The 24187-nt window shown below is 41.2% G+C and overlaps 1 long non-coding RNA gene across 2 annotated transcripts in view; it reads left to right on the forward strand.

Moving 5' to 3' along the window:
• Positions 1-14005: 14005 nt before the first annotated feature.
• The window catches only part of LOC119133797, a 36642-nt gene continuing 26460 nt past the window's right edge, over positions 14006-24187 (forward strand). The window contains exons 1-3 of one of the 2 annotated variants that reach the window (XR_005100192.1): positions 14006-14118; positions 14588-14701; positions 21828-21895. This is a non-coding gene — a long non-coding RNA (uncharacterized LOC119133797). The remainder of the gene's footprint in view (positions 14119-14587; positions 14702-21827; positions 21896-24187) is intronic. The other variant, XR_005100193.1, reaches the window with a different exon arrangement.

Here is a 24187-nt window from a genome sequence, read left to right on the forward strand (position 1 = left end):
AATGTAAATCTGCAGATTGAAACAAAGCATCAACACAAACCTCCACTCAGATGGAGGAGGAGGAGGGAATTGGAGTGCACTCAAACTTAATGAAAGTGAAGTCGACTGACCTTTTTGCCAAACGTGTAAATATCTGATTTGTTCAATTGCCTGCGCTATGCTCTAGCGGCCATCACAGTTGGTGACCGACGACCCGTCAGTGCGGGTAATTGTCATGACACCTCATGCAATGTTAATAATTGACATCAGCTTCTTAATTCAATTGAAGTGGCATCAAGTAACACCTTCTTCTGTGAGCATTCCATTTATGCTCTGATCTGATTGGTTGAAATGTCTTAGTGGTTTGCGTTGAGAGCGCCACCTGTTGCTCTTCAAGCGCTGCACAGCCTTTAATTTAGTTTTTTTTTTTAAACGCACTTTTGACTAGTTTGGACGTCGACACTAACGGAATTGAAATGGCCGATAAGTCGTTTGAGACTCACTAGCGCCCCTGGAGGTACTCAAAGACGGCTCCGGCTTCTTACCAAAATCACACATTTCACAAGTAAAGGTGAAAACAGGGAAGTTCAAACAAAAATGCGAAAGCTGTGCATTAAAGCCAAACCAAAGTTCGGTTTGATGAAATGACAAATACGTCCAAGTCATATTGTTTGGCTGGCGGAGGGGAATAAAAAAGCGCTCGCTGAAACTCTTGCAGGGGAAGAGAAAGACAATCCGATAGAAAGCGATTGTTCTTAAACGAAGCGTTTGATTTTCCCATGCTGGAAAATCCAATGCTGTCCATATGGGCAACGTGGGGAACTTGTAGCTCAATATGTGGCACACAAGCAGCTCATTGTCCTCTCTGCCTTGTCCTCTTCTCACGCTGTTCTGTTGACTGAACACGAGTTAGCAGGCATCTGCTGTCAGCTCATTTCAATTTCAAACAGCCCTAATTATCTTTCAAGTGCCACTACATCATGTTTCTTTGACGCTTTTTGGGAGGGATCTGATGCTTCCCCACAACTGACCAGGAACTACAGATGTGTGCGATTAGTGTGTCAGGATGGACGGATGCTTGAGAAAACGCCTCGGAGAAGGTTCCCTCCTCCTTCTTCCGACTCGTGCTCGCTCGCTGGCTTTTTCTCTCGGCTTCCTCTGTCGCCCTGATGAGCATTCCAGATGTTAACACGACTGGATTTAATATTAAACAGACAGGGCCTACTGTTTCCTTTCTCTACTCGGAGTCACGGCACCGAATCAAAGCTCGTAGATCATTTCATGTAGAACTGTTGATGCTCTAAATCACCGCGGACGAACGGGAAGACGTCCGGAGCATTTTAATGCTGCCTGTAAGAAATCAAAATGGAACCTATCAATGAAGTATTGTTTAAAGTAAATAAGTTGCTTTATTTGAGGAATTTTAAAACGTCCCTGACGCTGGCTTGTGAGGAATGCAACAATAGTCTTTTTGTATGTTTTCTCTTTTTTCATTCTGTTCCGATTTCATTTGCTTTACTATCAAATAAGAACTGTGGGTTTCAGGTGACATTTGGTTCCATCATCTCATTTTGGATGTCAGAAATTTTGGACTTTTCGCGCTTGTGATTAAGTGCATCAATGATCCATTTCGAATGTTTTGTTTCCATTGTTGTACAATGTCACACTGCTGTAACTCAAGCCACATTCTTTTCCATTGATTCGATTCTATAGGTCCGAAATTGCTGACACAATTTTCAGGAATGTAGTAATGATCTTGCGCCATGTTTGTGGCCCCTTTTTGTCCAACTGCAACTTCATTGCGCTTCTGATCAAATATTCCGTTCCGTTTTTTTTTTTTACGTCATCCAACATTCTGATGTTTGGTAACTGCAGATGAATTCAAACGCCTGTTTGTATGCATTTTTCTAAATGCACCTGGAGCTGCGTGTTTGTCTCCAGTGTATTTTGGCTTCATGTTAAAGCCCCCTCGAGGCCTCACCTTGCTAACACGGTGAGTCATCGGCGCTCACGTCACCTCCTTTGATTCGAAAGATGGCCGACGTCAGGCCGCCGCCCCCTGGAGTAACATGTTCTTTTTCATCAGCCCGCATGTCCTCCAGTTAGGGTTAGTGACAGAACAATGTCTCCCAATGAGAGTTGACGTTTGACGACTTAAGCAAAACGACAACGTCCGACTGACAACTCTCCTCCTCGGCGTCATACGCATTCCTGCAATGCAGGGGCCAAAGGTAAACCGCTAGAATTTTGTTGTGTCGGCTCATGTAAAAAAACAAATCTCAATGGCAGTATTTACATGTGAGGAGAGGGATTCTGTATTGTACATGATGTTTTAAAAAACAAAAAAACGTCATTTTTTGGTGACCAACACAAGTGCTTTTTATCTGAAAAGAAACCTTAGCTTGTGTAACAAATGCCGTTTGTCTTCTCCGTTGTTTGTCCGCCAGATGCAGACGGCCGATGTCTATTTATATATTTATTTACTTGTTTCTGGTGTTCTTTCATGAAAGTTATGTCAAAGATTATACTCCTCAAACTTATTACTGTATTTAGTTTACGGTTTGTACAAAGATATACATAGATGATGTGCCCTTCTTGTAAAGAAAAATAAACATGTATGGCTCTTTTATTTTTGCAGCCGTGTTTTGTGAATTGGGGTTAAGGTTATAGGAAATGTGTGTGTGTGTGTGTGTGTGTTGTACCTTTGACACCGCGCGGCTATCGAAAGATCACGTCGCTGTGGTGGATCAATGTGGATTGATTTGGAACTGTGACGTATTTTATTATTATTTTTTTTTTCCCCCGGTTCCACTTCCCTGAGTGTGTTGTCCTAGCCGCCTTGCCTGTGCATTTACATAACTTGACAGCCACTTGACAGCTGACACATCCTCGCCTCGCCACGTCGCCCCACCACTCCACTGCGCCCGGCCTCATTTGTTACTTGAAATGTGGCACATGCTCACGTTTGCTTTTCTGTGGATAGATGAAGCGGAAAGGGTTACGAATGGATGCGTTGCGAGACACTCGGCACTTTGCAATTTTTTTCATCTGCCTGTGCCAAATTTGATATTTTGTCTGTACTACAACAAAATGACACATTCTATGAGTTACTCTGTTATTTGCAGTGGTCGAATGAATAAATAATGGCTTATAAAGTTTGAAGTCGGATTAACATCATATACTGCTGAATGGATAGGCTGCCAAATCCCATACATGGATATTTAGGCAATCCTGAACAGGGAGGTCAGAGTGGAAATACAGTCAAGGTTAATGATAGACTGCAGGCAGATGAACAAACACACACGCACACAAACGTTTGTTCTTGTGTGTGTGCTTGCATGCCGTAATGTGCTTATGTAACCCCACCAGCACCACCTCGGCTCTTTGGCTCAGTCCAAACACAGTTTATTCCGGAGTCCTGAGCATACGACACACTATATTATTATCATAACTACATTATTTTACATTGCTTCTTCAACCGGCATTGGAAAGACAAAATGGCGGTCGATGGCAATTGTTATGGTAAAAGGCTGTGTTCACAAACATTACAATATGGTCTATATATTTTATGCTTATATATATTTTTTTATATTTTTAACATATTTAAAGCATGCAGGAGGGGTAAGACAATTTTAAATAACAATAATAAAAGGCTTCCCTGACATTTCTAGATGGTATCCCCTGCGATCACTGCAGAAAAAAAAAAAATGGCAACCGCGGATGGAATTTTGTGTCATGATAATCAGGATGTGTCATCTTAATCAGGAACAGTTGATCATCTATCACGTATTGACGTGCCTGTGATAATTGCCCGCCTGCGGGGTCAAACTGGCCAGCGGGGGGAAAGGCTCCAGTCCACATTGCCAGCTGATTGCATAATTTACATTTCTAACCTTTTGCCGTTATTAGACTGAGTTCTAGTCGATTCGCACAGCTCCACCACAAAGCGTGTTTTTCTTTTTCCCATAGGAAAAGAAGATAATTTATTGATCCCCAGATGGGAAGTTGAAGCGACAGCAATGCAAGGTAAAGCAACACAACAGCAGATTGGTTTAAAAAATATCGATCTTTCAATAAATAATGAGACAAGAGAAAAATAAGATGTTACCTTTACAAAAATAAAGCTTGTAGAAAAAATCATCCTGGTCCAAAGCTAAGATAGGGAGGAGTCATTTGTTTATCAAGTTTGCTTTGTTGATATGCCAAAAATGTTGGAGGGCCCCGCTTCAATATCTGGAGTTAACAACACTCAATGACATCAAAGTGGCAGTAAACAACATTGTTAACCAAGCTTTGCTTGTGTAAGCAGTAAGTGCACACAAGCGTGTTCTTCACCTTGCAGCTCCAGCACAATTTCTTTGCTTCTGAATTAATTGTCTCTGAGCGACATGCTATATACTATATATATATTCTCTGCAAAAAATATGGCCTGCCTCTGCATACTTTTTAACTTCCCAAAGACTTTTTACTAGTTGGACATCCATGCAAAGAATTTTTTTCGCTTTTGCTCATGACACAGCTAACACTCATTGGCAGTGATCAAAGCAGTCTTTAGCGCGCCGTTACCTCATCACCGGCCGTGCCTCTATTGATCCGTCGCGGATGTCAGACATTCTGGAAGCCGAGCGATTTGCCCAAAGACACTCTTTCTGTTTCAAGTGTCTTGTGGGACTGATAAAGGGAGGAGAGCAGAGTCGATGGCGTGAAGGAATGGCTGTCATTACAAAGCAAAAGATTATTATTATTATTATCAGTAGGATACCTGTGTATGATTGTCCTGACCTTATGGGAAATGCCTGTGTATGTCCATTGATCTTTCCTATCCTGCCCTACATCTGTCAGGATTTCTTATAAGCCCCTGTGCCTTATTGGAGACCTTTGGCAACCCGCCCAGCTCATCTGTCCACCCGAACATCCGTCACTTTTCCATACCCGTCTATCACCTGTCTCACATTTACATTCCTCCCGGTGCTCATTCAGCCTGATTGCATAGCAGGTCTGACACACACACACACACACACACACACATGCTGGAAGAGCCTGGCAGCAATATGGCAACCAGGGAACTGGGAATGTTAATGAAATGCGACCACTCGCAGCGAAGTCACCGAAACTTATCTCAACTTTGGCGCCGCGTGTGTGCGGTGACTACTGATGCTTGTGAGGATGTTTCCGACATCACCTCTCAAAAAAAAAATTGTCTCATTTAATTGAAAAGAATCTCATTAGGGACACCTGCACAATCGAATGAGATTTAAATCGCACTTTATAAGATGGTGAAAGATCGATTGAACTGCAACTCAACAATAAACCCCACAGGTCATATCGATAAAAGCCACCGGCGTGCATCGACAAGAATCTGATATTCTTGTTGTTTACAACTTTTTTAATTTGCCAATTGACTTTTGTTTCCATTTTTTTGAAAATACACCGTCAGATAAAATATTTATGAGCCAGTCATGCATCTAATTGATTTCTTTGAGTACTCCGATCAATGGCAGCCCGTAGATACAGAAGATAACTCCGTGATATCCAAAGCTAACAGGTTGTTGTAATTGAAACTATCGGAGTGATAAGCTTGAATGATGAAACCGTGTCTGTGTGTGTTGCGAAACCGGTCCAGTCAACATGATTTCATTTCCGCTGTTCACGAGAAATGGACAGCAGATTATCGAGCAGAGACCATAACAAAAAAATAGCTAGTCGCTAGCGTTTTAAAATTTGACACCACTGTTAGTGTGCTTGCGTGACCTATTTCTCACAGACAGATGCTATTCCAAGTTTGTGCAAAAAAGGTATAAACAGAGTTTGGGAATGAGACGCCACCCTAGGCATTTCCTGTTTGGAATAAATATGTCACATGAGACATGAGATGAGAAGATGTCATTGTCAACACCGGGCTCACTTTACCTCATCTGTGACACTAAAATGGCCCTTTTCAAACTGGATATCCTTCAATTGTCCGTGGTTACATTCATTTTCAATAGTGCTTGTGAACCTACCATGCATGGTTTGGAAATTCAAACTATTTGCTATAAACGGGAAAATAGCAACCATGCGGATTTTATATTTTAAATATTGCCTAGAGAGGCTTGAAACGATCTAACTTTCATTGACTTCAATTTTTTGAAGGTGACCACTCAAACGTTATTTATCAAGGTGGCATTGACTCTGCTAACAAGCCCAGTCGTGGTTTCCCAAAGAATTTATGTTCATGTCATCCTCTTTATCTGAGTTCTCCAAGCAGAAAGAAGAAACGGTGCCGTCAAACACACCTTTGGGCGGCTTTTGCTTTTCTCAAGCTCCATTAGTGTGTCAGCTATTCAACGAGACGCTTCTTTAAATAAAGACGAGTGGCATCTGGCCGCCAGTCCTGCATTAATCCTGCTGAGCGGCCTTAAAAAATAAAGACGCATTGGAGTAAGGGAACAGATCTATTTTTTTTCTGCTCATTTGAAGATGCAGTTTCCTCTGAGGACATCAATCAATTTAATTGCGGGGTTCCCAAGTCAAAAAATAGATTTTCTGTAGCCTTAGGCCTCATTTGGGCAGTGTGGGGCTGGAGCATATTGGGAAAAAAAAGGCTACTAGAACAATTTACATTTATTTGGGCTTAATCAGAGGTGTTTTAAATGACGGAAGATTTAATGTAAGCAGTAATATGATTGAAGCGCAGCCAGATTATTAGGAACAGCAGTGCCTAAAACGTTACGTAGATCCAAAATATTAGGTGCACCTAATATTGGTCATACTTACTGGTGAAAGAAAAAAAAAGTAATAATTAAAACAATAATAATAATACAAATCTGTGATTAAAATCGGATTTGCCCAATTATAATGCGGACTTGTTCCGATTGGTCACACGTCTGGTCACGTCTCCTGGGATCTTGAGGAATGTGTCTTTAATTGACCTGTCTGTGAACATGGATTCTTTTTTTGGATCATTGGATGTTCTTAGGTCATTGTGAGTTCCCTTCAGACGAGACTGTCGTGGGAACTGCAAGATCCCATCAGTGGTCCCGTGGGAAATCCCACCGTCACTATAACGTGTTTTCACACTCCTTCACTCTTCCTGTCATAATGGAATTTCTCAGCTGCTGTCTTTCAGTCCTCCTTCATTTCCAATGTGACACTGCAAGTCTGTGAGGGGTTTTCATTTTTATTTCATCAGTCTGATACCACCTACTAATCCATTACTGGGATACGTATGAAGTACTTCATGATAATATTACAACATTCCCTTTGGAAAAATGGTTTAAAACGACATTCGAAGGACTTTGTGATATATTAATCCACATAACCAGTGGCAACCAATTGAGGTAATGTATTATATCAGCTTAGCTGTAAAAACTGAATTAATTAATTAAGCCCAGGGGTGATTTTGCAAATCGGCTGTGAAGAAATTGCGTCGTTTGGCCGATAGTTTGTGCTGTCATTTTTTTCGTACAGCGAGAAAGGTTAATATTCAGTTTGGTGTCCACCTTGTTCATTTGAAGATTACTGCTTGACATTGAGTTACAGCATCAAGGATCATTCTTGACAGTTGTGATTTGCTAATTTGTTTCAAGTGTGTACTGCAATAAAATAAGGTGGCAAATTGAAAAACAGCAGCGGGTGGTTTATCACCCACTTTAGAATAGAATGAAAATATGCAAAGAGCTATAACTATCCCAAAGGAGAAATCCCAGGCAATACCACTCAATAAAATAAAAGTGCAGCGGAGATGAACTTTTTGAGTTTGGAGAGAATCATTCAAGTGACCTGAATATAACACTTTAAATCCTCAAGATTGACTGAGCTTCTAGAAATCTGCGAATGGATAGGCGGGGGAAAAAAAAATAGAGGGAGGCAAAGCGAGGCACATCCAGGGAAATTGCTTTTGGCAGCCGAACATGCTTTTGCCGCAACTTTGAGCCGTGATATAATCCAAAATGACCTGCGACTAGGTCTTGAAGGCGTTGCGGTTACTGTTAACGTGCAACATCAGCTAATGGGATGGCAATCTTACTCAGCGGCCCATAACGTAACGTAATAATATGTCTTATTTGCACAATATCAATGACAGTACATGTCCAATCTGCTCATTTCAATCCAGAATTAAAAAAAAAAAGATGACGTGTGTCCTGGGTATAAAACAATGGACGACAATGAAGCCAATATATCCACGTGAGATTTCTCTACTGTTATCATATCTCCCAAGCCTATTCAATATGCATGAAAGTGAACAGCTGTTTACTCAGTGTGCTACTGTTCTGTCCAACAGACAGCAGATGGGAGTTGAATGGAGGTGTCCATTGAGGCCAAGCGGAATGATCCCAGAAGATATCTTTTTGGACTTTTTTTCCTCCTCCATCGAAGGCTATTTATAGCAAGGTGTGCATGCGATCATTTGGTTCTGTGTCACCTTCAACAAAGCGGTATGGATAGGACCTTCTCTCATTATGCAAAGGAGGTCCTGGCAGTTGGAAGAACTGGGTCAGGGAAAGAATGGGAATATTTGTGCTTTTTTTAGTCCATCCAAGAGAAGACTACAAGTCCACTTCCTAAATTGTCGACTTAATGAGACGTCTTATGTCAGGCTGCTGCTTACATCCAATTGGGATATCGCGGCCAAAAGTCATTTAGCAATGAATTATTGACATCAAGGTGTTTGAAAGCCCTTGGGCTGATTTCTTCATGGCATGAAATTGTGTCTGATATAAATCAACAGAGGTAGCACATTGGACTCGCAGTGGGCGCAGTTATTTCGTTTTACTTTCATTTGATGTGACTTCAGCACAATGCTGTGTTGGACTTTCCCCACGCGGTGATCTCAGCAGTGGGAAAGTAAAGTCAAACAACAATGTAGGCGAGATCAGAGTGACTTCAAGTGATCTTGCTCTGTCGCTCTCATTATATTCATTGTGTGCCTGTGAGGTGAGAGAAAGAGAGAGAGACATGTAGAGCAGAGATATATATCTTGGATGAGGCAAAACCATGCAAGGCAAAAGTTGCCTAATTCGAAGACGTTTCCTTTGGATTTCTGATAAAAGAAGCTTCACGGATTATTTGGGTAATCCGCGAGCTCCTTGATAAAATTGGTTCACTTAAATGTCACGTGTAAAAAATGCGTTGAAAACATTACGGGCCACTGGATTGGTTTATATTCAAATCCTGCTATGAAAGAGAGTGAGATAAACCCGGAGCAAGGAAGAGGGATAATCCGTACTCGGGTTTCCGCCGTTTGCGTGGAGCACAAGTGTCACTCTCCGGTCCTGATGCAAATGATCAAGATTGTTATCAGGCTCCTGCAGTTGAGCTGGAATATTGCTATTTGGTCATTTTGGTGATATTTTCCAGCGTGCTTGCTCCATGTGTGGCCTCTGAGAGTTTTGTGAATGTTAGCGGTGCAACCTCTGCCCACTTGCAGCAGATCCCGGAGGTATAGTCAGGGTTATGTTCATTATCTGAACAAGGTATAAGGGATGATGAATGGGCTCCACTTGCTCTGCTTCACATGGACGCACACAGAAGGAAACACATACCTATATAGTCCTGCTTTGGAGGACAAAGCATTGACCTACATTTATTCCTGTAGATGCACAGAAAGCGTTACTTCAGTCTAAAAATAATTGACTTTTTTGTTGACTGTTTTCCAGGGCGTCCATATATCATTTGAATTTAGGTGAGCATGACACCCGGTGGAGTCAAGGATGGGAAAAGTAGTTCATTTACCCGACTTACTACGTGTAGGCAGTTTGGGTGCAAGTCCTTCTCAGGGATGAACAGGAGTCTGGAAGTCGATGATAGCTTCAAGCAACTATCGCCATATTGTTATGTTCGGATGAAAATACGGGAAGCACCATCCCGGGATCAGCACGCATCCGTGCTTTCCGAAAAGCTTAACTTGGCATTCTGTAAACGTGGCGCTATAATGTATCCTCTTATTTTAATCCACACAGGCTTTGTGAGTTCAAGGAGGTCAAATTTGACACCGTAGGAATGAATTAACATATGCTAAGTGTGAAGAATACACGTCCTCAGAATGATTAAGAGACCTGCAGAATGAGTCAGAGTGAAAAAAATCCATTTTGATACAAATGAGTTTTGAAATCAAATAGATAGGCTTGCCTGCACATCCATTTTTGCTTACTTTAAAGAGCCCTTATGACTTCTTTGTGTAGACAAGTTGACACAAGCGCTATTAGTATATTAGTATAGTGCAGAAGAGAATGGCTTGATGGCGGCTGTTAAACAGAGCACCCCCTACTGGGCCGGATAGCGATGATCAGGTTTATTTTATACATCTCTTGGGTGTATCGTGACATTAGGCAGCATGGTGAAGTCAGCTGAGGTCTACCCCCGGCAAGTAAAAGATAGCCAAAAATAATCAGCAGAGCAAATTTTGGAAATGAACTCTTTGTAATTACAATAAATGCTTAAGGGTCCTTTCTTCTGTACTATTTACTATATGAGTCGGTGTTCCAAATGGGTCCCTTCAGTCTAGTGAAAGTGAAAATAACTTAGTAGGGTTGCAAGTATCGAAAGTGTGCATTTCTGAGGCCTTTTATGCAAAAATGACTTTTTAATAGCCTGGATACAAATGGTTGAGTCTCTGGAGGGCGTGGCCACACATCAAGTGTGAAATGAAACAACCAGGAGGAACTGGAAATGTGTCTGAGTTAGCCTGGTGTCCACTTTAGCATCATGTTGTGTTAAGTGTACAGAAATTGGGGTAGTTTGATAAAAGTATGTCACAGACTTGTTTGGGAAGTGTTGGATAAAATGCAGAAAAGGCTGGACATTGTTAGGTTGAACTGAAGGACAGGGCACAATGAGGAAAACATGTTACACAACTTATTTTGCCTCATTTCCATCATTTCTTTAGGGCCTTTTCCCATCCAGACAATCTGTCTCTCCATTCTGCCTCTGTTGAGAATCGCATCATTACAGTTAAACGACTCCCGCGGTGTAAAATGTGCCCGGGATGAAGTGGTTTGTATGTTATTTCTTTTAAAAATAATTTTCACAAACCATCAGCTAAATTCTTTAAAAAAAAAAAAAAAAAACACAATAGTTTTCAGTGTTTTTTTTTTTTTTTTGGCAGTGGCAGACACTTCCACTGGTAGTGCTAATGTGACGTTACGGGTGTTGCCTTTCGTGTTAACTGCACCGCCAGCCAGCTAGCAAGTCGGCGAGCTTCCTTTTTAGCCTATCGCCTTGCCGAGGCCTCTCGTCCACATGTGGAAATAATGTGACATTCTGGACCTACCGTCCGAGTGGCTAGGACTACACGAGCCACCCCTCGCTTTGACGTGCCCTCCAGGAAAAAAAAGAATGCTGGCTAGATAGTGTCACTTTCCATTACGGCCCACGCCTGCCTTCCTAAAATTAGAGGGGACGCCAGTGTAAACATTGGAGGAGACCTTGGAATGACTGCCATCAGGAAATGAAGTATTCAGAGGAGGTTGTTTGTGCACCCACAATAAATCAAGTCAAAAGCAGATCATATTTTTTGGTTTGGTCTCATTTATCACTCGATGTAAAGGGTGGGAAAGCCTTTGTGCTCAAGGGTTACATTTATATTTTAAGTCGGTCTTTTCAATCCCCAAACCAAGATGGCTGGCAATGCAAAACGTAGCACTTGTACTCTATTTTAAATGCCAAAAATATCACCAGAATCCTAAAACTCCATTTAATTTTTCTCCACACTTTTGCTCGAGTTTTCTGTAACTATCTGATCTCGGAGATGTTTTTTGAAACTTAAATGGAGACAGACAAGGAAGGCACTTTACTGAAAATGGTTTTGTCCTTCCCTCCTTACGCTACCGAACCAGGATGTTATTTCACCTCTTTTTCCCTGCAGAATTAAGGAACAATTTAATTAACGCTAGTAGAAACAATCTGTTCTCGGGTCAAGCTATAACAACTGTTAATCAGGTTTAATTGCTTGTGGCAGAATGGAGGAATAAAAAAAAAAAACACTTTTTAATGACTGACCAGCCTATATGAGCAGAATGAAAAGTGTATGACTAGAGAGAGGGAGAGATACAATGAGTACAGGGAGATAAGTGTTAACTGCGCTGCCAATATATCTTTCTGCTCGGCATTGTGCCGCGCTGTGTGCTAGCGGTAATCAATGTTTGGCACCGGTTATTTGTGGAGTCGTATCCTGGCATAAGGATACTGCAAGGTCAAAAGCACAATGTACACGAGGTTACAGCCGCGCTGCCCGTATTGACGAACACATCGATCGGTGTGATCTATTCGATGTTTTAATGCACAGATGCAAATTGAGATGTGCTGTATTGTGAACTAATGCCACTAGTTATCTGTAAGCGACACAATTTTGTACCTTTTATTGGGAACCTTTCACTTGATGAACTTTAATGAATGATGAATAAAAAACATTGCAAACATAAAAAGCTAATCAGCATCCATCAATGCTGACATTCAAAATGGGTGTTTGTGTATATAATGACTAATTAAGTGACAAAATGTGACTATGGTCCAAAGGGAATATGACAGCTGTCCGCCTCTTGGAGTGTAAAGTTGCTCGGATGAAGAATTAAAGTCATCGTCCATCATTTTTTCGTCCAACCTGTATTGATGACAATTAGAGCGCCTTGCTCAGTGGGCAACATGCGAGATGTATTTTTGTCACCTGCTAATTCCATGGCATCGCTTGTTCACTAGGTGATGGGGGACTGCTGGCGAGTGGGGGAAAAACAGCGCTGTAAATACTGGAGGCCAGGAAGCGAACACAAAGGAAAAGGTAGAGCGAGTGTGTGTTTGTGTTTGGGAGAGAGATGGATGATGAAGAGCTGAGCAAATGCATCACACAGTGTCGCCCTGCATCAAAATAACATTATCATACTGCTACTGACAAACTGCTGGCCTGACCCCCCCCCCCCCCCCACACACACACACATAGTCAGCTTTTGCAGCCCACCTGGCTTTTCATGCAAGTAACTGCGAGGTGAAATGTTATTTGCGCTGTAATATAAAAATTGCCCTTTGTTGACGTTTACCAAAGTCTAAGCCTTTGTTCATTTTGCAGGAATTAACTTTTCTTGACTTTCTTAAAGCTATTTGAAAAGTGCTCCTAGTATAGTGCAACATCATGGTGCAAGTGTGGTTCTGCCATCTCATACACTAAAGGGAATGGAAGGAGACTCTTTGGTTGGCCTGGATTTGAATTTGACTGTGGCCACTCCCACAGCAGCGCAGACCTCCTTATCACCATTTTTACAATGTATTTTATTGATAAACCATTTAATCCATTATTTTATGAATGCTCATGAATGGATTTTTTGCATAATTTTCCCTGAATTTAATTAGGCTCTCGGAGGACTGCAATGAGCTGTGCTACAAGAAAAGGATTTCTCACTCCGGCAGCAGTTTTTTGGTGCGGTGCCGACAAAGCGCAGCTGCTTTGTCTGATAGGAATGTCTGATTTGTTTTGAAGAGCGACAGCATAGTTGGATATACTTTTAACTAGTTCTCCCCTAAAAGCTAAGAAAAACTATCAACTATTGATTTGCTGTCGGTGCACGTTAGTGCTCTGTGTCACTTGGCTCATGCGACACCCAAGTGAGCATGGGGGACGCCAAATTCATTCTCTGGTGACTCTCTATGACAGCTGTGTTCCAGCGCATCAGTATGTGTGAGAGGGAGCAATAGAACGAGGAGTTCTTTTAGTGCTTCGCCATGCTAGCATGAAACAAACCAAGTTCATCTAGCCTCCCTAATATTGGTATTGAAACAAGATGTGAGACAGCCCGGGGAAGCCACTAATAACACATATTTAACAACATACTTATTATTTGTGACTTAACTGTTCAGGACTGAAAATACTAGATTTAAGTAACCAATAAGAAGCACCAAAATGAGTCATACTGGTTCTCTGGGATAATAATATAGTGGAAGCACGAAAGTCCAAACCCACATAATTCTGGGGGGGAAAAAAACAAATCATTAGAGGTAAGACTTCAACAGAAAATATTCCATTTGGTCTCATTTTATCTCTTGTTTTGACAGTTTTTTGTTTCCACCATTTCCTGTCCTGTGGGTGGAGTCAACCAATCAGATCCTTCTAGTCACGTGCTGCCCAGGTGTGCTTCCTTGTCATTAGTTTCCTGTTTTGCCCAACATGTTGTGGTGAGTAATTTCTTGTGTTTGTTTATTTTTCTTTAATATGCTCTGTTCATTGAGAGTTTGAATGATTCAGTGTTTGCCACTTTTTTGGAGACTACTTTCCTGTCTTGCTTGTCCTGCATACTGCTTGTGCTTGCATCCAAAAACCCTCAGACAGAAATCTGGTCCTGTAGATTGAGCCCAAAGTTTTTATTTTGTTGTATGAAATGCAACAAAGGGAGATGCATGCAGTAAATTGTACCTCCTGCCATTTAGTCCATCAGCATATTATTGTTCCATATGTAGCTTTATGTTGCTAGCATAGTAGGATAGATGAACACAACTCCTAAGTCCACACAGAAAGGCGATGAGAATCCCAACCTTCAAAATGTGGACTGACATGTGACTCCCCAGTTGACCCTCAGCATCATAATAATGTCGCAATATCTTCTGGAAGTGTTCTTTAATGACAAATGGCATTTCACTCACACAGCCATGTGACAGGTCGCCGCCACGCACATTGAAAGCTTGTGACATCAGCTTGTGAACTACCGTGCGCAGAGCTGAGGGTGACACGATTCTTGCTCTGACTGTCTCAGTCTGTCAGGTAAGACCACCGAACATTTAGGTCACTCAGCTGCACTGGGATGACTCATTTTGTCATTGGGACTTAGTATAATTGTGTTGACAAGCATTGGCAGTTATATTGGCATTATGATGAGGGAAAAAATAAATAAATCATTTAAAAATGATAATTAATAAAAAAAAAAAAATATATATATATATATATATATATATATATATATATATATATATGCTAGATATCACAATCTGTTTCTATTTTTGCCGGAACATGTTGTGTGACCTTTGGTGCCAGGATGTGTGCCCACAGAGGCTATGTGGCACAAGCTCACTGACAGCCACGTGCTTGGGAGTGTGTGTGTGAGTTGCTGTCTGTTCAGATCTAACATCAATGCCATGGGAAGAATAATGCAGTCAGCACAACATATTTGCGTTTGTTTTACACTGCTCTACTGTATACTGTAGAAATGGGAGACGCTAATGCAAGGGTCCTGGTAATATAAACAGACAGGCGCAAAGACTTTCCCAACTCATTCTGTAAGCTGCAGTAATATTAGCCATTTTTTACGAAGGATAAATATATGCCTGTGGGTGTTATATTGTCTGTCTACATGTGCTGCTCCTCCATTTGTGATCAAGTATCGCTTGCCACTGATGCTATTCGTTAACTCATCTAATTTGCTTTGTGTGTTAGCATTAAGCTAGTGAAGTCTTTGAGAAATGTAATATTATTTACAGTATCTTTCGATACACAGATCCCTCCAGCCACCCTTTCATTAATTCAGTGAACAGCACGTGCGCAGTATTGCACCATCTGCTTGCAGTGCCTTGCAGGATTTACATCAAACTGCAACGTATTAGCCACCTTTTTGGCTGCTGCCATGTTATCAATGTGCTAATGGAGCAATTTAAGGCTCGGCAGCACCGATTGATGCAGATGGGGACAGGAGGCTGCAAATGTTGCGCTTGTCAGTCAAATTTGCAGTTTAATGTTGAGATGTCTTCATCTTCCTCCAGCTTATGAGCGTAAAAGAACCGTAGGGCGGGATTTCCATGAAATGCCGCGATTACCGAGACAATAAACAACCAAGGGAAAAACATCCTCAGGCTGTGCATCATGGCAACCTGCTGTGCTTGAGCAAAGTTGTCGGCGTCCAAGCATCCACTTTCAATCACGCTTGTCCTCATTAGTTTTGCAGGTGAGCTGGAGTCTTTCCCATCGAGCTTTGGGAAAGAGCCAGCAGCGTGCAAACACGAGTGTTGAGTGTCTCTTTTCTTGACGCATTTTTCTTCCCCCCTCGTCAATCACGTGCCAAATCGAGAGGAAAAGAAAATAGAAAATAGCACGCCGTTGTGCCATATGAGAATCCCGGTGCCACAAGATGGCAGGTGATCAGGCAAACAAACACAATCAGCCCGAGCGCAATGTCACCGCCATTAATTATTCAGGAGAGCCAAATGTCAGTGCAGGCATATTCGAAGCGACAGATAAACTTCACAACATTATTTGTCCGGCCGCATGTGTGATAGAGTTGCCTTGAGCTGCGAAAGTAATGCATCTCCTACAAGCACCGGCTAATTAATTTTACACAGCAACGGCGTGAGTCATCGTCACCGTGTACGTCACATGTCCTTTAGAGAAAAGTTGGCAAACAATGCTTGGTTTGAATTCTATTTTCTAAAAACATTTGGGGACTTGACACCAGAGCTGCAACGATCACTCCGCTGCGGCATGTTGGTCATTAGGGCCAATGTCCACCTAGCCGATAACAAACGCTTGATACGTCAACTCGGTTAAAGGTGCTTCATATTTACTGACTAAACTAATACGGTACGTGCTGACACTGCAAATACTCCACCAGGCTTCTGTAATTGGACCAAAGGGCCCTCGAAAACAACGCTAAAGCATAAACGATATCTAGAGGAACATTTTGTTTTGGGAACCAGTTTTGACACTTTTCTGCAAATAGGGGCTCCCTTGGTAGCTTTAATGTGGCACGTGTTGACTGGACCAAACTTGCCGCCGCCACTACTAGAATCGCTGGTGTGTAAAATTGGCTACCGTAGATTTCAAAGTAAGACATTTTCCTTGCATGGTGCATCTAATTTATCCCGCAGTGTTTTCCGCTTTCTGAGTATGAAGTGAGATTCAGCCGGCCGCCGCCAAGCTCTACCGAGACATCATACTGTAGGATTTATATTGTTTTGCTATCCAACTTTGTTAAATTTATGATTTCAAGTGTGCCTGTGGCTATAAAGTCAATGTACATTTTCTTTCCGCCAAACCCTCAGAGACAAGTTGGACACTTTTGTAACATACTGGATCCTGATTTTTTTTCTGTCAACATTCCATCTCTCATAATTGCTATGACGTAGAATTGAGATGGGGAATTGGTGCAATCCCGCTGTAACGCCCTTTCAATCTTCATCGTTGCGAAACTAGATTTTTTCCTTCCTCCCCAAACATCTCGAGTCTTTTGCATGACTAGTTCTCCTACTGCTTAGTTGCATGCTTCAGGTGTGGTGGGAACATCTACAATTCAAATATTTACAATGCCTTTGAAAGGTGTGTTGTAATAAGTTAGGCCAGTTGGTACAAATGTTTTTTGTTTTTTTTTCCTGGTTCAGCGTGTCATTGTGCTAGCTGATATCACATAACATCATTATTACGGCTGATACAATTTGTCTCCTTGAAATGAGATTAGCTGTTTCAATTTCACTGTAAGTGAATTTATTCAGACACAGGTGGCATTATTTTTTAGGAGATTACAAGTTAGAATATTATGGTTAACTTATTTTAGACGCGAGACTATCAATATCAGAAGCACTAATATGATGCATTATTCATTCATTGCAGTAGTTCAGTTCAAAAGCAAAACTAATATATCTGGATTCACTAAACCCGGATAAAAGTACACTTTGTACTAAATCTAAGATTATTTTTAAATTGAACTACCGAAGAAAATGAATATTACATTCTTTTCACTGAATTATCGCCACAAGGCTTTTTTGTAAAAACCTCTCATTGGATTTCATAAAATGGTCTTAACTGTTTAATATTTACCGAACTTAGTGGTAATCTTGAACCCTGCAGCCATGGTGAAACCAAATTAAAAAATATTTTCCAATCTACCATTGGGCTTGTCCTCGTATCTGAAGATTTGGATTTAAGACGACGGTTTAACGTCTGCTATTGATGTCGAATTAAGCCAGGTTACGTGAGAGCTCTTATTTTTAAATGCCCTTCCCTCTGAGACGGCACAAAAAAGGGCAGACTTCTCACCTCCCTGATGTATTTGACATGAAGGGCCTACTAAATTATTGTTCCAATTATTGATGCGCTCATAAAAACGTCAGGGAATGATACGTTTCTCCTCAAGGCGCAGACCGGCTCACATAACGTTTTTTTTTTAAAAAAAGCATTTCCAAATATTTGCTCCCATAAATGTTATATAGGAATATTTCCAAACAAGTGGAACATTTCTCACCCCTTCCGTTCCTTGTACCATGCGTCATAGCCCCTCTAAAAAAAAAAAAAAAAAGCGGTTTTAAAAATAACACCATCACTTCACATCAGCTTCAACCTAGCGACCTCAAAGTAATGTGTACATTATGAAAGAGCCTCTGGGGAGTCAGAGAGTGCTGAAAGTAAATTCTGCATCATGCTGTCTGCCAGGACGTGTGTTGCGCTCCAAAACGTGAGACGACATTGGCAGGAAGGGAAGAAAGAAATAAAAAATAATGCCTCGCTCACATCCCATTCACAAAAGTGTATTATTATTTGATCCACCGTGCACCCTTTCCGCTTCCACTTCATTGCATCCTAACACCCTCATCAAGGGGCTTGCACTTGCCCGGCTCAACTTACCGTACATCATTTTGCACTTGGAGTCTGGTAGAGCTGTTGTATATCATCCATCTATTTTTTTAATTGTCCTCGTTAACGGTTATAAATAAGATAGGACCTATTGTAGCTGGCTCAGGGCAAGAGGTGAGGTACAAAATGTTCCTGGTATGGCCTCCTTCACGTGTCAATGCTCTTTCTCTTTCACCTGTTTGCTTTCAAGACAAATCATATTAACATAAAATCCCAGATTTTTTTTTCTTCTTCTTCAGGGAATAATTGAAGTTTCCCCAAAACATCAGCAGAAGGTGAATTTGAAAAAGCCAAACTGATATGTTTACCGCATGTACAAAGGACTATCATAAAGAAATGCTGAGAAAGGTCAAAAAGCGAGACTAGGCAGTGAGTCACGTCGCTTCCCTGAACATATCAAATGGAGGCGCACAATATTGCGGGGCCACATTACGTGTCAGGGTGAACCGGAATGCTAATCACGGTTAAATATGTACGTTCGTGTGGAGGGAACTCATTAATAACATGCGCACAGACTCCACTCTTTCATTTACTCTCCATTGCTTACATGCTTCAGTAGGTGCTGCTATTTTGGCTAGCATTAATGGCATTTACGTACATTTCAATGGAGAAGATTAATTTGAATTAGGAATAAACCCAGTTACAAGATGGCTTACGTGAGGAAACACGCTGATGTTGCCGTCAGTGACATTTGAAAACAGAGTTGAATTCTTCGCACGTGGCCTCGTGTCAACCTGTGAGGTCATGACTGCGTAATGTCATGTGACTGTAACACTTGGCAGAAACACCTGTGGTGACCTTTAGCTGACGGTAATTGCTTCATTAGCTCACACATATATAGACAGCGCTAGCCAGTTTGCCACCACACGCTGGTGACGACACATGCGTTTGTGGCTCCAACGTAAAGGTCAACGCGCTGCAAGTCTCCATACCAGCGGGCCCACACAACTCAGCGGCGGTCAAGAGCCCCGGCTACTCCGCACAGCTGCTTGCGTGAATTGTTGCCAGACATTTCATGTTCTGCCTCATTATTCATTCACTGCATGTCCTCATGCAGGCACATTTGAAAGGTGGGTGGAGATAGTGTGGAAAGCCGCTCAGGATTAGAAATGTAGGGATCTGATACTTGGATGTGACATTTTAATTGTGACTTTTTGGTGCTTTTTTTTTTAAATTTTTTAATAGCACTCAAGGTCATTTTGGATTGATGGTTCAAGTTTAATAAACATTAACATGGCTTAGCGGTCCCTTTGTATCGAGAACAAAATATCTCGTTGTAAATAAAGGTATAATTACATATTGTTTCAAAATGAAGCTAAACTCTATTAAAATATGTTTAAGTATGCCATCCAGTTTTCTCTAATTAGTGTAAAATAAACTACCTCTACGTTTTGTGTTTTTCTTTTTTTTTTTCTTTTTATTAATGACCTAAAGAAAACCAATTATCTCATGCAGTTAAACACTGAAGGTGCACCCGACCAAATGAAGCTTTGTTTACACTGATTTGCATAAAAGGTCCTTGCGGCACAAAGGACATTCAGTGAGTAATAGACTGGAGTAATTTATGCCCTTTCAAGATACACCCACCTATCTTGATAGCGCTGCCTGAAACAGTCGAAACATAGATTCATCTGGTAATTTATTGTTTCATATAAAAAAAAAATGTCTCTACATAGGAATGCTGCCAAAGTGGAACAGGGCAACATCCGTCAATGTCGAAATTGGAAACGCAGTAAAATAATGACTCGGATGAATCGCACCCGTTGAGACGGCAGTGACGAATTGCAATCAGGAGATGAATTTCAGAAGGAGCGACGTTCAAGTGTAGTTGTTGTTCACAAATATATTCAGATAGATCTCATGAAGCAAATTTGTGTGCGGAAAGAATTTTGTTTTTGCATTAAGGGAGGTTTATTTACTCCCGGTTTGGATATTTGGAGTGACAAAGGGTCATTTCTTCTTTAGCTGGAAGAAACAACGCAATCCTCCTCATTTTCATTCTCGCCTCAAGAGGATCAATGCACCATGGAAATACCATGGTCTGCTTGAATTGTCATCCAATATGTGTTTAGTTTATCACTCACTTGAAGAAATGATTGCTTGCACTAGCTATTTTTTCCCCCTCCCTGGCCCCCAGGTATGGTGCAAGCTGAATTAGTTTTGATGTTGACCCCCAGGGGATCATGGAGTATAGAGAGAGGCAAAAAAAAAAAAAAACATTTTTACATTTACTGGATATAGCTAAGTATATATATACAAAGTAAACTTTGTAAAGTTTGGAATCTTCCGCTCCGGGAGATGATTGCAATGATGGTGCTATTGTCAGATGCAATGCATTCTGAAAGCATTGCCAGTGGAATAGTATTTCAGTACATTTAACATGATGTTGCTTTCTTCTACAGCACTATGAAATTGTGTTTTCACACATGGCTAGTTTATTTAATAGCTGGAAGTTGCATTTTATTTCTCTCCGTAGTTCATATAATAGCAACAATCAGATGTCCCTTGGTGCTTGCTTCGTTTCATCTGTCAAACCGATTTGCATAATTAGTCTTGACCTCAACTGTGAAACACATGCAAACTGCCATCTATACTTGACTAAACTAAACTTAAATGAAAAACCTGGGGATAAATGTTAGGAGGAAAAAACACAAATACTCATTCTACATTGTTTTTCAGGTCCTTCTGTTCTATTTTGCTCCTTTGTGAGACAATTCATAAATTTATAGCACTCAATGTTGTTTCCACTCGGCTGCTGTTCAATCAGGCTTGTTTTTACTCTGACCTTTTTCAAAGTTGAGTAGAACTTCTTAATGCAGGCAATTCTCGCCAACAAATAATTAGATTTTGCCCATGTGCCTACCACTACATGATGAATAACGACTCGCTTTTCAGCTGATGTGGCGTAACCACGTGTTCTCTCCTGCATTTGATTACCTGTCCTCATCTCTGATAAGAAATGATCACCAAAGGCGCCATCTCATCGCACCGTTTGACATTACGAGAGACCTGAGGTTTGCGGCGTGCCGTCGGCTTATCCAGAGGTCGTCGCGTTTACTCCATCTTTGCCGCCTTGTGAAGTGTTTCATTTGATTTTCTCACTCACAGATGATCAGAGTGACAGTTTATTTCAAATAAGGTGACATGTTACAAAGTAGCCTTCTGTTCTTTGTTTAGCAAGTAGGAAAGCAAATGGTCAGTCAATGTCTTACATTGTATCTGAAACAACTGAGTCAATATTTTGTAAACGCATTTTTCTTCTGCCACCACGCAGATCGTCTCTGCCACGACTTGGAAGCCATTTTCAAGCAACTGAGGAATGTCGCTGAAGCATTATCAAAGGTAAGCAGAGCTGCAATGCTGCACAAATTAGCACTACGGATTTGGTGCACACTCGCATGAACGTTTTGATCCTCAGTAAAAAATGCCCCCAAAAATGTTTGAGTGCGATTAAAATGATTGCGGGAAATAACACATAGAGATTTTTGGGTGCACGGTAGCTTGACTCAGCAAAAAAAAAAATAATTAGTAAATCCCACAAGACTGGAGCAATCTGTCTTCTCGCCGAAGGAGCTTCCTGCTCTGGGTAACTAACTGCCTTTTACTGTACCATCTGCAGCTAGCTCACTTGCGTGGCTTTATCTGTGCCCTGCAGTTGTCTATTGCTTAGGTCCAACAGGCTCCGTCCGTGCTCTCCCTTTGCTTTTCTGAAGTCCTGTCAGCACTCGCATTGTTTCCTAACAACCAAAACAAATACAAGCTTATCACAATCCTCAGTGATGTTTTCTTGTTTACGTTCAGCTGGAATGCTTTTTTTAAGCGCCCTGTGCAATATTTCCTACTCGCCAAGGCTGTGAGTGTTCAAAGGAACACTACTTCCTCTCTGAATTCAAATGATTGAACACCAGAAAAGCCAATCGGCGAAGTCGAGATGTGCACATTTGTGACATGAGCTTAACTTGGATGTTGACTTCATTTTAGACTGCATGTGTGACTCATTACGCAGAACATCATACGTGTGCCACCAATCATCTAACCAGCCTTCGACAATAGATTGTCATTAATTACCTTCCTCTCCAGCACAGTAAGCCGACCCAACCCACCGAAGGCGGTCTTGTATTAATCACAGAGAATTAGAGAACTGCCCTGCTTACGCGAAAGAACAAGCAGTCAATTACCGAGAGATACTGAGTCTAAATTTGGAAGCCGGAGACTCTTGTCCGCAAGGCGCAGCAGGATGAATGAGCACCGGAAGGCTCCCGTGGGAAAGAAAACATCTGCCGGCCCAAACACGAACGAGGCGGGTTGTGTGTGTTTATTTGGTCTCCTCGGGCCACGGAAGTGCAGTATGAAGCCCGATAAAGCTGCGGCCGCCGCATGGCTCGTGCTTTGAAGACGCAATGTCTGGGTTAAGCAAAAAAAAAAAAAAAACGCCAACGCCATAGCAGAGTTCATGTTGTCGGGTTCAGCAGTTCGTTTGTGATTTAGGATTCTTCTACATTTTCTTTCCGTAGCTAGAGGATGATTTGAATATGACGTGTTCCATTTTTAATCATTTCAGCACAGACTTTGGGCTCATTTACATATCTTTTAATAAGTTTCCTATTGACACGGGGGTAACTTTAAGGTTCCAATTGTGTCAAAGTAAGTTTCAGCTGAGTCCCAGGCTTTTGAAAATAGCGCTACCTTCCCACTTTTCTAAACACATCATGATCAACTTTAAGGAAAAGTTAGTGTCCTAATTTCCCCAATGAAAGTGGAGCACATGCTTTCAGGTGTAGTTTTGAATGTCTTGCTTCGAACAAAAAAAAAAGTACTTTTTATTGTTCAATAAGAGCTTTTGTACCATATAAATGGACATTATCCATAAAGAATAACTCAAAAGATAATGTCTGAGGTCAAGCCCACCAGCTCTTTTTATGTAAGAGACACTCATTTATTGAGGCACCACTGCCAATAACTAAATGGATGCAAAAGGGAGAAAAACAAGCTCGGAGTCAGAGAAAGGCTAAATATAATGATGCAGACAAAAAGTGTGTAATAAATTGCTTGCTTGTTCGACGACCGCAGTGGGCGGATGTCTGTTTAGTTACAGAAACGAGGCTGGCCACTTGCCATGACGCTTTATGAAGTAGCGCACAAAGTGGAAGGACGCTTGATGTAGGGTTGACGTTTTTAATCATTTTAATTCTGTATGAAAAGCATATTTTTTTTGAATTAGCAACAACGCAGAGAGAGAAGCTTTAAATGATTCATTCCAGCCGATTAAAGCTTTTCATTCGTACGGGTTCTTTGGATTCTCTTTAAAAAGAAATATTGAAATGGAATCACGCTGGCCTTGCCCGAACAGTTCAAAGCGTATTCAATGTATGAACAAAAATCATACCGAACTTTTCAAACTGTTGAGTAAAATGATTTGCGGAAAAAAAGGTTACTCTGTATTTCTCTCCTCGGTATTTAAAACTATTTCCAGTACGTGTGTAGGCAGAGAGAAGGAGCAAGAAAAGCAAAATGAACACCATACTCCCAACGTTGATTAATATATCACAGCATATGGTGGCACTCCCAAGATGTTTTGCAAATGCGCTTCATTGTGAGCAGGATCAAAATGATATTGGTCATTTAATTGCACCC

Source organism: Syngnathus acus, chromosome 14 (assembly GCF_901709675.1).
Source record: "Syngnathus acus chromosome 14, fSynAcu1.2, whole genome shotgun sequence".
NCBI classification, from domain to species: Eukaryota; Metazoa; Chordata; class Actinopteri; order Syngnathiformes; family Syngnathidae; genus Syngnathus; species Syngnathus acus.